We start from the raw sequence: 14,216 nt of genomic DNA on the forward strand, positions 1-14,216 counted from the left end.
AACCAATAAAAATAACAGACCAGAATTGGATAAGCACAGGACAAAGTGCCTGACGTGAACGGTCCTGACCTCTCTGTACAACCAGATGTTCAAATGACCGAAGGCTCTTATTTAGTCTGATTCATTGTAACTCTTAAAAACCGCCCAAGCAGAGAGATTGGTTAGGATCTTGACACAACAGTCAGCCGTGACAGCACAATGCACAGCTGACCTGAATTTGTAGGATTATGAGTTCTTCTCTACTCAAACTATACACCCTGATGTTTGTGCTTCTTCAGGAGAGAGCTCATCAAACCCATCAGATGGTTCTCCCAACTTACCAAGAAATAAACGCGGCACCCTCTTCTCAAAGATTTTCATTTTATCGCCTCTTTGCTTTGTTCGACAGAAGTATCTGTGCTATGAGAGGGGCACACACCTTACACCCCTCTCCACTCTACAGGACCCCACCTGTTTATATAAACACTTTTCCCTCTACTCCAGAAGAATAGGTGCTTAATGAAGATTTGAACGAATAAGTTAATGAGTTCATTCAATAATACTGTTCTATACGGAGAAGGTTGGTTATACCGGCATTAATCAGATTCCTTATTTGTGACATTATCTTGTATTTAGATGAGGTTGATACTTTTAAAATAGCTTTGTTAAATAAATATCAGTGGGGTAGCAAGACATAAGAGGCGGTGAGAATTCAGAAGGGGCATTGATTCCTTTAAAATTGTTCTCATTTGTGAACAAACTTCTGGTTACTGGGGGGGAAGGGTTGGGGGGAGGGATAGATTGGGAGTTTGGGATTGACATGTACACACTGCTGTTTTTAAAACAGATAACCACCAAGGACCTACTGTATCACACAGGGAACTCTGCCTAATACTCTGAAATAACCTAAATGGGAAAAGAATTTGAAAAAGAATTTGAAAAAACTGTTCTCATTTGCTTCCTGCTATTTCTTATATTGAGCCATATTCTCCCAGCTTTACTGGAGTGTTGTTTGATAAGTTCACGTTTCAGGACACTAAATAGTCTTTCCTGGCCTGAGCACATCACTGCTAAAGCACCTAACTTCTGCTCCGTGAGTCATTTTCTGTTTGGAGAACCACCCTCCTTCTCGTTACTAAAACACTCTTCACCAGTGTTTCCTTCTACAGTTTATTTTACTACCAACTGCTTGTACTCTCCTAGTTCTAAAATATGTATTGCAATGAACAATGTTGAAGAATGACCTTGTAAGAGCTTTGTCACTGAGGTATTTACCAGGGCAGCGATGTAAATTTATTTTTAGTATTAGACTAAAAGGTGTTTTCATCCTTCGAGAAGTTTTCGGGATAATGTGTTCTTCAAAATAGCAGCGATCAGAACACTTCACATAGTGTCTATGAGAAACTCGCTGTGCCACTTAGAAATAAGTCAGAATTTACTAGGGCTGGTAAAACATAGAACGTCTCAAGGAAATACGCATCATTGCTTGACATGGAAATTCATTTTTATGATATCATTTTTAATTAATTCATCCTCTTATTTTATTCGCTTTGGGCCAGTTTAAATGCTGTGCAGTCTTAGATCTGTAATTTGTGAGCTTACATTTGATAATGGCACCTGTAATGAAGAAGTACATAATTGCTGTTTCTTTCTCAACATGAATGGCTTCAACTGAAGGGAAGATCAAGTTCAATAAGCTATAAAGTGGTTCTCAGAATGTACTCCAGTGATGGGCCAGAACATTCACTTTTTATCTGTTCTTTTCTATCATAAACTATTAAATACAGAGCAAATACATAGCTCTAGAATAGAGTGGGGAAGTGCCTCTGTTCCATGTGGATGCAGGGGATTTAGCCTTTGGGATTGGAGTTCTTCAAAGCCTGTATTAGTGACTCTCTAAGGCAACGGTTCTCGAAATGTGGTCCCCGGACCATCAGCACCTGCATCACCTGGGAACATGTTGAAAAGGTACACTCTCAGGCCCTCTCCAGACGACCCTGCAGGTGACTCTGGCACTGGCTGATGTTTGAGAACCACTGCCCTGACACTTTGCTGTTCAAAGTGTGGCCTGTGGAGTAGCGGGAGCCCCTGGACCCTCATTAGGATTACAGGACCTCGGGGTGTCGGAATCAGGACCTGCACTTTAACAAGACACCCAGGTGACCCTGATGCATATTAGAACCTGAAAGCCACTGACCTGAGGGTTAGAGCAGGAAACCTACAGGGCAGGGTACCTGCCATTCAGGGGCATGTGGGAGGCTGTCAAAGTGGGATCAGTGGATGCTTTTTTTTCACTGCCCAAAATATATTCAAACACCCTAATTCAACTTATTTATACTAGGGAACTGTGGGAATAACCCTGAGAGTACAGAAAGAAATGTTTACAGATAACAGCATGAAAAAAGAAAAGAGCTCATGTGTTTTGCTTATTTTATAAAGTAGTTAATAGGTCATTCAGCCAACAAAATACAAAACCACGATGAAATATTACCTTTAAACCTTAATTATTTTCAAGGCAGTATTATTACCCATTAAATGTTCCCTAGCTTTTTATATTGTGATTTCTATTTTTTAATTTCTTTTGGTAGAAGTTGTTAATTTTATTCTAGTGTTTACCTTACATCAATATATCAATACTTCTGTTTTCTTCTTTATTTCTCTCCTTTTTTAAAAAAATATAATCTTTTACTATCTGGTTTGTATATTTTAAATGATACACTTTGAATCCCAGTTATTATTTATACCACTTCATACCAGTGATTTCATTCCATTTTCCAGTTTTCCGATCCCTTGTCAGAACAAAAAACACTTACATGGTATTCCTCTATCTATAACTCCATCCTTGTTTGTCTTCATTTTGCAATTAAATAAATGAACTTCTGACCATCTATCTTTTTGCCAAAACTTTCAGTCATCTCTAGTAGAGGGCTTGGCAAACTACACACATTTTTGCTGAGCGGGATCGGCGGGTACTTTACTGTTTGTGGATCCCTCTCAGTTCCTTCTGGAATAAAAAGGGGGAAGAGATGGCTAAACCTCTTGGCTACAATGTTCAAAAATATGTAAAGGCACCCTGTCTACATTGTGAGATGGAGAGCAGAACCATGATATGAGTAGCAGAGCTATTAACTGGATAATAAATCATATGTGTGCATATATACACACACACACACATATATACATATATACTCATACACACATATATAGACACATATACATCAATATATCCCACAATGGCCTAGACATTTTAAGAGAAAGCATAGTTTTCAAGTCTAATTTTTTTTGAAAACTCCATTTTCTAATTCACTTTTCATGTACAAATAAATCCAAGATGTGTTTGTGTCTTTCTATCTTATTTTCTACCCTCGAATTTAATTTTCTGGAATGCATCTTTTTAGAAAGTCTTTTTACCAGGGAAGGAGGTTGCAAACTTTCGAGTCCTGCCTCATCCCCACAGGGTCGTTGTTACGATGCTGAGGAATCAGTAAGACAAAGCTTTCTGTGGAGGCCGTGAAGTTTGCCTCTTTCCAGGACCCGGCATTTTCCATCTTCTCGTAGTGAAGCCACTGGCCTGGGCAGAAAAGAATAGTTGACCAAGTAACATCTTATTTGTAAGAATATTTTTAGCGTGGAAACACATGAAAATTAAGGGATCTTTTTTTTAAAAAAAGCCTTTGGAAATCTTTGCACAACAAACACCCCCATATGTAAATAAGACTGTCACTAGCTGTTTGTCCACAGCGAGGCCTCCAGATGAAGCAGGGCTGTGCTCTGACAGGGACAGCTGACTCATTAGCAGAGAGCAGTGAAAGGTAATTAACCCTGGGAAAAGTACAGCTGCCGTGCGGGCTGTTCCTTTCTGTAGGATCTGATTAGAAATTAGTGTTAAACCACTGATTCTTTTTTTTTTTTTTAAGAAAAAAAAAAAAGACTGTCATTGATAATTCACTTTCACTCTCAGGTGTGTCCCCAGAAAAGGTTCTCAAATGTACTTGTAGACAAAAGGACTCAAATCTAAAAAGCATTTTCTGATCACAGTAGACACCTGTTTTTCTTGTTGAGGGGGGAGTTCTTTCAAATGAATATTGTTGAACTATTGAAGATTGGTTTGTGCCCTGATCTGTTCTCTCACAGTCAGTATGTAAATTACTTGAAAAGATTGTTTTATACAGTTAATAAGCTGTAGATAATTACCATTTAATTAAGTTTCTCTTTTTCTTTCCATTTTCCCTCTGATGATGCTTCTCGTCACTAGCAATGGAAACTCTCCAGTTCAAATCCAGTGGACGCTAGGGAAGGTAAGCGAAGACTATTTAGAAATAAACTTTCCCCCCCAAAAGAGAAGCATCCCTAACTTTTCAATGGCCTTCGAAAACTTGAGAATTTAAGGAACTTGGTTTTAGGGGACAACCAAAGATGCCTGATTTTGTTAATGTTGGTCTCATCCTGGTCATTTGAGTTATAATTGTGTATTTTTTTTGAGAAGTGTGTACACCTGTTCATCTTGATTTATGACTTCACTTGTCTCATATGAGGAGTATTAATACTTTAACACAGTCAGGATTTACATATGTGGCTGAAGAATGTGGTGGGTAGCATAATGGCCCCCCACCAAAGCATCTATGTCTCAATTCCTGAAACCTATGAATACGTTACCTTACGTGCAAAGGGAGTGTGATTAAATTGCGAGTCTAGAGATGAGGAGATTCTCCTGGATTATCCAGGTGGGCCCAACTAATCCCAGCGACTTTAAGAGAGAAGCAGATGAATGAGTCCTGCAGATGCAGCCTGAGAAGGACTCAATTCCACCAACCGTTGGAAGAAGGAGGAAGGGATCTTGGGCCCCAGAAAGCAGTGGCTTCGAGATGCTGAGAACGGCCACTGAAAAAACCAGGGACCTCAGTCCTATGACAGTAAGGAATTCTGACCTGCAACCTCCAGCAAGGAGCTCAGCCTGACTTGATTTCAGGCTGGTGAGACCGTCCCAGACTCCGGACGCCCAGAGCTGTAAGATACTGACTTACTTGTGCTGTTTTAAGCCACACAGTTTGAGGACTTTTGTTACAGCAGCAACAGGAAACTAATACGGAAGATAAGCCAACCTATAGACGGGACATAGTTTACAGCTGACAGTATAAATCCTATGAAGAATTTCTTGTGTTTGAATGAAGAGAAGAAAAATTTCTTGAGAGGCCAAGACTAATAAGTCATTTTTAGGAATTGGAATCTGTAGATTGTAATGATGGTTATCACTAAATCTGAGATTTCTGTCTTCTGCATTGCAACACCGCTGCCCACACCAAAAATGTTCTCCATGTGATATTTTTGTAAACATGATGCCTGTATCCTCCAAGGTACAGAGGAGTACCTGCTTTATTGGAGTGGTGAGTACATCTGTGTTTCACTGGGCTTGGGTGAGAGGAATGGAATGTCCGTGGGAAAGGCGACCTCTCTGATGCAGAGAGAAAATTGATCTGACCGTTGCAGTGTACGCGGAGCCTGGCGCCTAGAACCACAGGGCTGTCAAGCAGAGCCTGGTGCTAGTGTGGGGACGCTGACGTTGTTCCCTTTCTTCACTGTGAAATGGGTAGAGTCTCCCCATAGGCACGGGATGGTGACAGGAAAAGAGTGCGTCGTGGTGCTCATAAGAGTTGCTTTCATGGGGTGAGAGTTCAGTCAAGGTGAGCTCAACGTATTTAGAAAATACCATATCATTTTACTATCTTGATAAAAAATAATGGATGACTTTTGTCTTTCCTCGTGGTTCCATTTTTATCTCCAATAGAGAAGTCATCAATTTGGAGTATATGGACGTACGTTGTTTAACGTAAAACGTAAGGGCATAGTGGTTAGGACGCTGGCCATACTGACAAATTTTGAGTAAGAAAAGTGAGGTATAGAAACTGGAAGCTGGATGGAGTTTAAGTGAGTTGGAGATCTTCCTAAATGGTTTTCTTGCCAAATTTGGAAAAATAAGACTAATATTTCTGTTTTACCTTTGGCTTTTATCCCCACAAAGGGACTGATTTAAATCACATACTGTCATTTTTCATGCAAATTAGATGAAAGTAGACATTGGGGAAGAAATCTGACCATAAAATCTGTTACAATCTATGCTTGCTCCCCTTTGTGTTACGGGAGCTGACTTTTTAACACAAGGGAAGACAACATTGAAGACAAAATCGTAAATTCTGCTTACCTGGCATTGCAATCAAACAGACAAAATCTATAAGTTCCAGATGTTGTGCTGAGAAGTTATGTTTTGAATACAATTAATAGGATAATATCTCAAGCATTTGAAGAGTATTATCTTTGGCTTATTTTAATTGAATTCAGTAATAATATATTGAGCACCTACTTTGGCCACAACATCATGTTGCAATGAAAGGTCAACGCTACACAGCCCCTCACGTCCGTGAGCTTTACCAGCGCCAGGACGATAAAGTGACCTTGAGTCAGCGTGGCGTCAGGCAGCACCTATGAATCCGGGTGGAGGTGCCATCAGAACAGGACTTGGACACAGAATTCTGTGAGATGCGGCCTCTTGCAGCACAGCATGGATGACAAATTGCATTTCAACAGACAGATTTTTCAGCTCTGATACTGAAGGGAAAAGTTCCTTTGGAAGTTACGAATAACATCAACACATTCTAAACATTGAATTTTAGCTCTGTCATTTGACCAGCTGGTCTCCTTGGACCCTCGCATAACTATACAAAAATATGGCTTTAATACATTGTTTCACCAAGCCAAGTATGATTTCGACTGTTTGTATTTTTTTCAACTGGTCTTTGGGGACGTTTACTTATTTTAGCCAAAGTCTCTGAATCTCTCAGGATGAATTCTTCAGGATTCATCATTTCTGGAAGCGTTTCCAGGCTGCACTCCCGTCGCTGTTTCTGCCTCTTCCGTTCTCATACTTTCTTTCTTTCTTTTAACTTGAGAATTTAGGTGTTTTTTTTTTTAAACTTCTTATTTTATATTGGAATATAGCCAATTAACAATGTTGTGGTAGTTTCAGGTGCACAGCAAAGGACTCAGCTACATATACATGTACCCATTCTCTCCCAAGGCTGCCACATAACATTGAGCAGAGTTCCCGGTGCTATACAGTAGGTCCTTATTATTAGAGAAACGCAAATCAAAACTACAATGAGGTATCACCTCGCACCAGTCAGAATGGCCATAATCCAAAAGTCTACAAATGATAAATCCCGGAGAGGATGTGGAGAAAAGGGAACCCTCCTACGCTGTTGGTGGGAATGTCAACTGGTGCAGCCACTATGGAAAACAGTATGGAGGTTCCTTAAAAAACTAAAAATAGAGCTACCATATGACCCAGCAATCCCACTTCTGGGCATGTATCTGGAGAAAAACATGTCCCAAAAGGATACATGCACCCCGATGTTCACTGCAGCACTGTTTACAACAGCCAGGACGTGGAAGCAACAGTTTTCATACCTTCCACATCCTACTGGAATCCTCAGTTTTCTGGTTTGTACCACGAGGGCAGGAGCTGTGCTTTCTATATCTTTTGATGCCCGAGACTAACATGGAGTTCCCTAGATCAGTTCTCAATAAAAGTGTATTGACCCAATAATAAGTAAAGTGTTTAGGACAAAGAGACTTATATTAACAGAGTCCATATTAAATTAAACACTGTAATGAGAACAAAATCCAACAATCATTCTGCAAAAATCCAGTGCCCATTGGCTTCAATGTTTGAGAATCAGGTCATTTCTTTGTAAATTTCGTTAGATTCTCCCATCCCGTATCTCCTAGTCAGACAATAAAGATAAATGACTCTATTCTTTTACCTTAATTCAATTTTACAGAATATGGTGAAGATTTTAATGCAAAATGAACAGTTCTTGTTGGGAAAAGCGGCACACTTGTTGAAAAAAAAATCTAAAAAACCTCTTAAAATCGGGCAAGGAAAATAGAAAATGTCTTAGGATATCAAGCATATTGTGTAACAATCTATAGAATAAAACAGCTTAAATAGAGAAAATTCCCTTTACATAATGAAAAACCTCATTTCTGAATCAACAAGTGCTCTTTGAACGTTATTAAAAATATTTTGACATTATAGGGTTGTTTAGTATAGATTTACTCAAAATAGCACATTTACTTGCAACACAAGCCTTGAAGTTAAGTGGTTAGTTTGATAAAACAGAGTTTCCATAGTTACCACAGGAGAACAGAGGATAACTTTTATTTCTTTGGAAGCCAGGAAGGGGCTTTAGAGAAAAGATTAAGCAAACAGACCCAAGCAGGTTCATTATGCAGGGCTTTACACCTGATTGGCTTTTTAAAAGCGGAAACTTGATATTACAGGAAATAAAGTTTTCCCACTAAAATCTATAGCAGCACGCTAAGAAATCTGCACATTCCCTTTCCCTGGGCATTTCCAACTAGGTTCTGAGTCAGAGGGAAAGCTAGTTTAATGAGATGATCTCTGTGAGATGCATGTTTGCTCATAGTGTTTTGTTAAGAACCATGCCATAAACAAGTGGTTGAAAAGCCACACAGGAGAGAGCGCTGCCTTGCTCTCCAAGGCAGATCCTGCCATCTCAGGTCTAACTTGGTTATTCACGATCACCATTCTGTCGAAAGGCCTGATGAAGGGGAAACGGAAACCCACGCTGGCGAAGCCCCCCTCGTGCCAGCTTCACCGAGATGGGCTCTGCGTGCTAAAGACAGTCACTGTTGCCGTGTCCTCTGATGTGTGTAACCCAAGGAGTTCTTCACCATTGACTGTGGAGAAGCAGAATGACGTGGTTCCTACTGTCTCACCTTCAGCCCGTGAGCAGCAGTGATTAAGAGGACTTTTCCAAAGTTTCTGTGTAGTTACAAGGACAGTTTCAATCTTCTGTCATTTTTTTGCATTAGCTCTGATTATGCTTTTACCAGAAAAATGCATTTGTTTTAAAGGTAACAATACAGACTAGGAGAATAGCTTATGTTTCATCTATATTTATCAGCACTCACTGTACATTTGTGTCTTCATTACCAGGAAATATTAAGGGACATTGTGCCATCGATTCCTGTTTACAGTTTATTATGCAGAGATAGGAAACACTTAGCATGTAAAATGAATGTAGAAATTATTCCTGGATAGAAACACGGACATTTCCCACTCGTTGGCTCTTTCTCCTCCATCACCGGATCAGAGTGTAATTGTCAGTAATCAGGCCTGCTTGCTGCTGATAAAACCACTCTGAATGCTAGCAGCCTTCTTTGTGTGATGACTCAATTATTCCAGAAGTGCCTCATCAAATCTGCCCCATCAGCTGGGCTAATAAATAAGGAGAAGAAACTGGCCCCCCAAAGCAAATTATAAATCCATTTGCATTAACCATTTCGCTGGTCCATGATCTAGGCAGAAATAAGCATGGCAGATTGTGTTAAGCTTATTTGAATATGTTTATAATGTTTACAGCATGCAACTTTTTTTCCCCACAAGGTGTTGGAATTATCAGTCATGAATGGCATCTGAATTCAGCTATGTTAATTGCAGCAAGGCTTTAAGTAGCTTTGAGGGCTATTTTGTTACTTAAATCAGGTGAAAGTTAAATCCTCTTGCAGGGAAAAAATCGGGGTCTTGCACAAGTTATTGGCATTGCGTCAGAGTTTAAGGAGAAGAGGCCTGTGTTTTGTTTTATTTTTTTATTTTATTTTATTTATTTATTTATTTATTTATTTATTTATTTATTTATGGCTGTGTTGGGTCTTCGTTTCTGTGCGAGGGCTTTCTCTAGTTGCGGCGAGCGGGGGCCACTCTTCATCGCGGTGCGCGGGCCTCTCACTGTCGCGGCCTTTCTTGTTGCGGAGCACGGGCTCCAGACGCGCAGGCTCAGTAGTTGTGGCTCATGGGCTTAGTTACTCCGCGGCATGTGGGATCTTCCCAGACCAGGGCTCGAACCCATGTCCCCTGCATTGGCAGGCGGATTCCTAACCACTGCGCCACCAGGGAAGCCCCTGTGTTTTATTTTTACAGGTGATGGAAGGACAAACACAAATAATATAATGCCTGCTAGTACAAGGATCAGATGACTTCTTATCCATCTCAGTGGAAACCAGAAGTTATTTTGATGCTCTGTATGACTACAGCAATTTGCAAAGCAAAAAATTACATTTTCTAGAGAAGATCAGAGTTGCCATAGCATTCCTTGTACTTCAAATTCCTTGAAAGACTCCATAGGGCAGAGATTTCAAAAAGCCAGGCAAACCAGTAAAAATCAGTTAAATCCGTCAATGGAAATTTTGTACATTGACAAATCTTATTTCTCCTCTTCTTGTAAAATAACAAACTCTACTGCATAAGAAGAAGTTTTGTTTGTGTTTGAACTTCAGTGATCACTTGGGGAAGCAAAAAACGTTCAGAATGGATCATGAAAAGCAATTTGGTTGCTGATATCAAAGAATTAGTCTTGTTGAAAATGCAGCGACATAAAATCCAAAACATCCCCCCTAACAGTAAGTGATACCACCACCCCACTTTGCAGTGGGAGCTGCTTTTCCTGCGGAGCTGTTCCAGTTTTGATGAAGCTCTTCTTTCTACTCCTGCGTTGACCAGGAGCCTAATTCTGGGCTGATGGTCAAAGTAAAGCTTGTGGCCAATCAACAGTATATTTCTTTGCCTAAAACGACTTAAAAGAAACTCACCACTTCTCTTCATTTGCCCCAGCCAATGAAGCCTAACCCCCTAATATCAACCTGGAAAGCTAAGAAGAAGAAAGTCATCTTTGACGGCATAAATATAAAGTGGCAGAAGGCTAACGTAAATTGTGTGCATCAGTTTCTAAATATATAATCTCTTGCTATGATAGGAAAGGCAATTCTATAGCTCATTGACTAGAAACATCAAAATAAGGGGTTTAAATTTTCATTCGAAATTTAATGGCACAACATGGCAAACGGAAAGCCAAAGAATTCGATTGTCTGTCCAGGCAGATTTATACGAAATTTGACTCTCACTAAAATTATCATGGTGATTAATATAAAAATAATGCTGGAAACTTAGAACTATAAAGGACTTGCCTTCCCATTAAAAGGCAAAAACAAGCAAGAATAATCCCCCTTTTTCATCGTTTCAACTAATGAACAATTGGTGAAGATCCCGAAGTTAGTGACTGAGAGGTTAAAAGTGTGAGAGGTTAGGAGACAGGACCTCAAGGGTCAGCAGTGCTGAGGTTAACATGCTGGCATTCTCCTGTTTTCATTTTACTTGGCAGGAAACTAAATCTGAGAGTGGTGTTTGGAGCTTGAATTAGCATCCCAAACTTCTGAGCCGGCCATGCATTTTGCATCCCACCTGGTTCTGTTGGTAAGCAAATTCCCAAAATAGTAGTTATATCACAGGGCTACCGGTGCTACGACATTTCGTATTCAATGTACTTGCCCTTTCACCAAATTTTTCACTTTGAGTTTAGTTTGGAGGATTTTTTTTTAATATAGAGTTTTCTTTGAATTGGAAGTAGATCTATGGTTCTCTGCTTTAAGGACACAATTGACGGTTGCATCCTATCACTTTAGGTCACTCCACCACCACCACCAATAAAATATAATCTGATATACCCTTTTTTAAAAATAACACTGCAGATTCATTACATTATATTATAGGTTTAGAGAACCATCTTTTTCTGAAGCAAATACTTACCCCTGAAGCAGCTGTAAATTTAGGACTCCATCCACTGTTATTGGCATATGGCAGAGCAGACAAATGGAGAACTCTGTGATGACTCCATTTAACAAGGGAAGCCATGTCTTACTTACTTAGAGCACACACTGAAGGACTGTGTAGCCCATTCCCAACACCTTGGGTGTCATATAGTTTTACCTTTTAAGATTGCTCTTTCATGAAGAGATGGGCTTCAATAGAAAAGTGTCCATCCTGGTAGGCGGGGGATAGAACTAACTCAGTTACAAGTTGGGGGAGCTTGGTCAAGATTCCAAGTCTTAGGTTAACTGTCTTCCAAAATGTGTATCTCCTATGAAAATTTTAGGAAGTCCTTAAGTTTTACAACATGGTTTAAGGTCATCAAAGAGATTAAAGATGGCAATGAATAAAAATGGGTTTCTTAAGGTATCTCTTTGATATAATAACAGGACACAAGCAGGGAATGGAGGGAACCGATTGCAGTGGAAGATTCCTTTTGGTATCAGCCAAGGGTGTGTTTCCAAAAGGCGGCGGGTGGAGTTACGAATGATGGACGCCTGGAACAGCGAGCGTCCGCGGGCCCCTCTTTCCCATCCGTATTTTGATGCACTTGGACTTCCCAGCCCGTTTGTGTCAAATCATATTTCTAAACTTATATGTTGTCGGCGTCCTCTGTGCACGGCTCCACGTGGATCTCAGCTGTGCTGCCTTAACTCTCACCCCCGGGGAGGGGAGAGACAGCAGATGGGGTTAGGGCAGAGAGCTGATGCATCTGACAGCAAACGGCCGGGTTGTTGCGTGGAAGCCGCGAGCGTCAGGAAGCTACTTTTCCCCTGAGAACCAACTAACCACTGAAGAAAGTTGAAAATGAGCCCTTTGAGAAACGCTATTAAAAGTAGTAAAAAATTGCAATTGTGCAGATGATGTGCTGCTGTGTGCTTATTCGGATGCTAATGAGTTTGACATTAGGGAACTCAGAGGGTTTACAGCTACTCCCTTATGTGATTCAGTTCTTTATTGGCAATCTTTGAGAAAATAAATGGAAAATGTATTGCTAATAAACACACAACACGATAGGGTGTAGACAAAAAGCCATTACTTTCAGGATTTAGAAAGAGCTCTGCCCACCAGTGTTTTCCGGGATCTTTTGTCTTAGGTTAGAGTGTGGCAAACAAAGGGGACAGGCAGGTGGACCGAGGGTGAAGGAGGAGAAGCCAAACACATTTGTAGAGAAAGCTCTTTTTTTTTTTTTTTTTTTTTTTAGTTGCAATCAAACAAACTAAGAAGTCCCGAGTCCTGTGCTACTTTTCAATCCTTACATCCTGTGCGATAATCTGCTCTATCTTTTGAGGGTTTTATCCCCATTTTTCCCTAGGAACTAGAGTTGCTGAGTTGAGTTGAAGAAGCATCTGCTTAATGTCTGGTCAAAGCTTTCAAGTAACACAGAAACCCATGGTTAAAAAGCCGGGCACGCCAACCTACTGCAAAGGGTAAAACACGGACGAGAGAAATCTTCTGCCAGGAAGGTTGGTGACTTGGGTTCTAGTATGTCAGAACTGACGGGTGAACCACTGTAAATGTGCATTAATATAGATAGTATACGTAGAGTGTTTGTACCAATAGCCACTCTCTTATCAGGCTGAGTGTATTACATTGAGTTTCAGAGTGTTCTCTCAAGGGCCAAATGGACTGAAGACAGATTCTATTCCATCCCTGGGACCAAATAGAGGTGACACAGGCCTGTGTATTATGTCTGAAAGCAAGGAAGCCACGTGCAAATTGTTTCCACAGGAAGCAGGTTAAAACATTGGCAAAAAGCGTTAGTAGCCTTTTAAGACAGCTTCATTCAAGAGCACGCTGAATACGGATGCCTTTGGAATCTTGTCTTTTGTGACTTCTTGAGTATAACACGTGCCAGACCGTGTCTGAACTTTTTCTTCTGGTGGTTAAAAGTAAAAATGACAATAATGATACTGAGAATCCCTATTATCCAATTTTCCTAGTAAATTGAAGGCATAACATAAATTATAGAGAGAGAGAGAGAGAGAGAAAGAGAGAGAGAAAGAGAGAAATTACCAGTTTTTGTTTGGTAAGAAAATTTTCTTACCAATTTTTGTTTGGTAAGAAAAACAAAAATTAATTTGGCTTACCTTAAAAAAGCTAAACATCGTTTTCCCATTGATATGTTAGTATGAAATTTTCATTATGTTTGTAGTATAGTCCATCGGAATTATAGGTAATTGTTTATTGTTCACATCACTGTTTATTATTGCTCTTCTATTTATTTGTTCTACCTTATATGCCTTCTCTTACTTTTTATCTTAATAGAATGAATTGCAGGATTTCTCACTAAAGCAGACAAAGGTATTCAGTCACTCTGAGAGAGGAGGGCAAACCAAGTTAGCGTACAAGTTACCTGGAGAAAGAGAGAGGTAAGGCAACGTTTTTATTAAAGAGTAGAATATATTGAAATAAAATGAGTCTGATCAAAGCATTTATATAAAGGCTCTCCTCTACAACAGCGCTTTATCTCTGCCCATTTGCTTTGACAGAAATTTACTGTTAACGCCCAATT

General features: G+C 39.9%; 1 protein-coding gene across 5 annotated transcripts in view; it reads left to right on the forward strand.

Moving 5' to 3' along the window:
- The window catches only part of ST18 (ST18 C2H2C-type zinc finger transcription factor), a 122,941-nt gene that overhangs the window by 10,020 nt on the left and 98,705 nt on the right, over positions 1–14,216 (forward strand). For 4 of the 5 annotated variants that reach the window (XM_036830786.1, XM_036830790.1, XM_036830791.1 and 1 more), the window contains exon 1: positions 13,985–14,073. The gene's annotated coding sequence lies outside the window, so the exon portion shown is untranslated. Of the gene's footprint in view, positions 1–4,234; positions 4,278–13,984; positions 14,074–14,216 lie in introns of those variants that run through there. The other variant, XM_036830787.1, reaches the window with a different exon arrangement.

This window comes from Balaenoptera musculus, chromosome 17 (assembly GCF_009873245.2).
Source record: "Balaenoptera musculus isolate JJ_BM4_2016_0621 chromosome 17, mBalMus1.pri.v3, whole genome shotgun sequence".
Classification (NCBI taxonomy): Eukaryota; Metazoa; Chordata; class Mammalia; order Artiodactyla; family Balaenopteridae; genus Balaenoptera; species Balaenoptera musculus.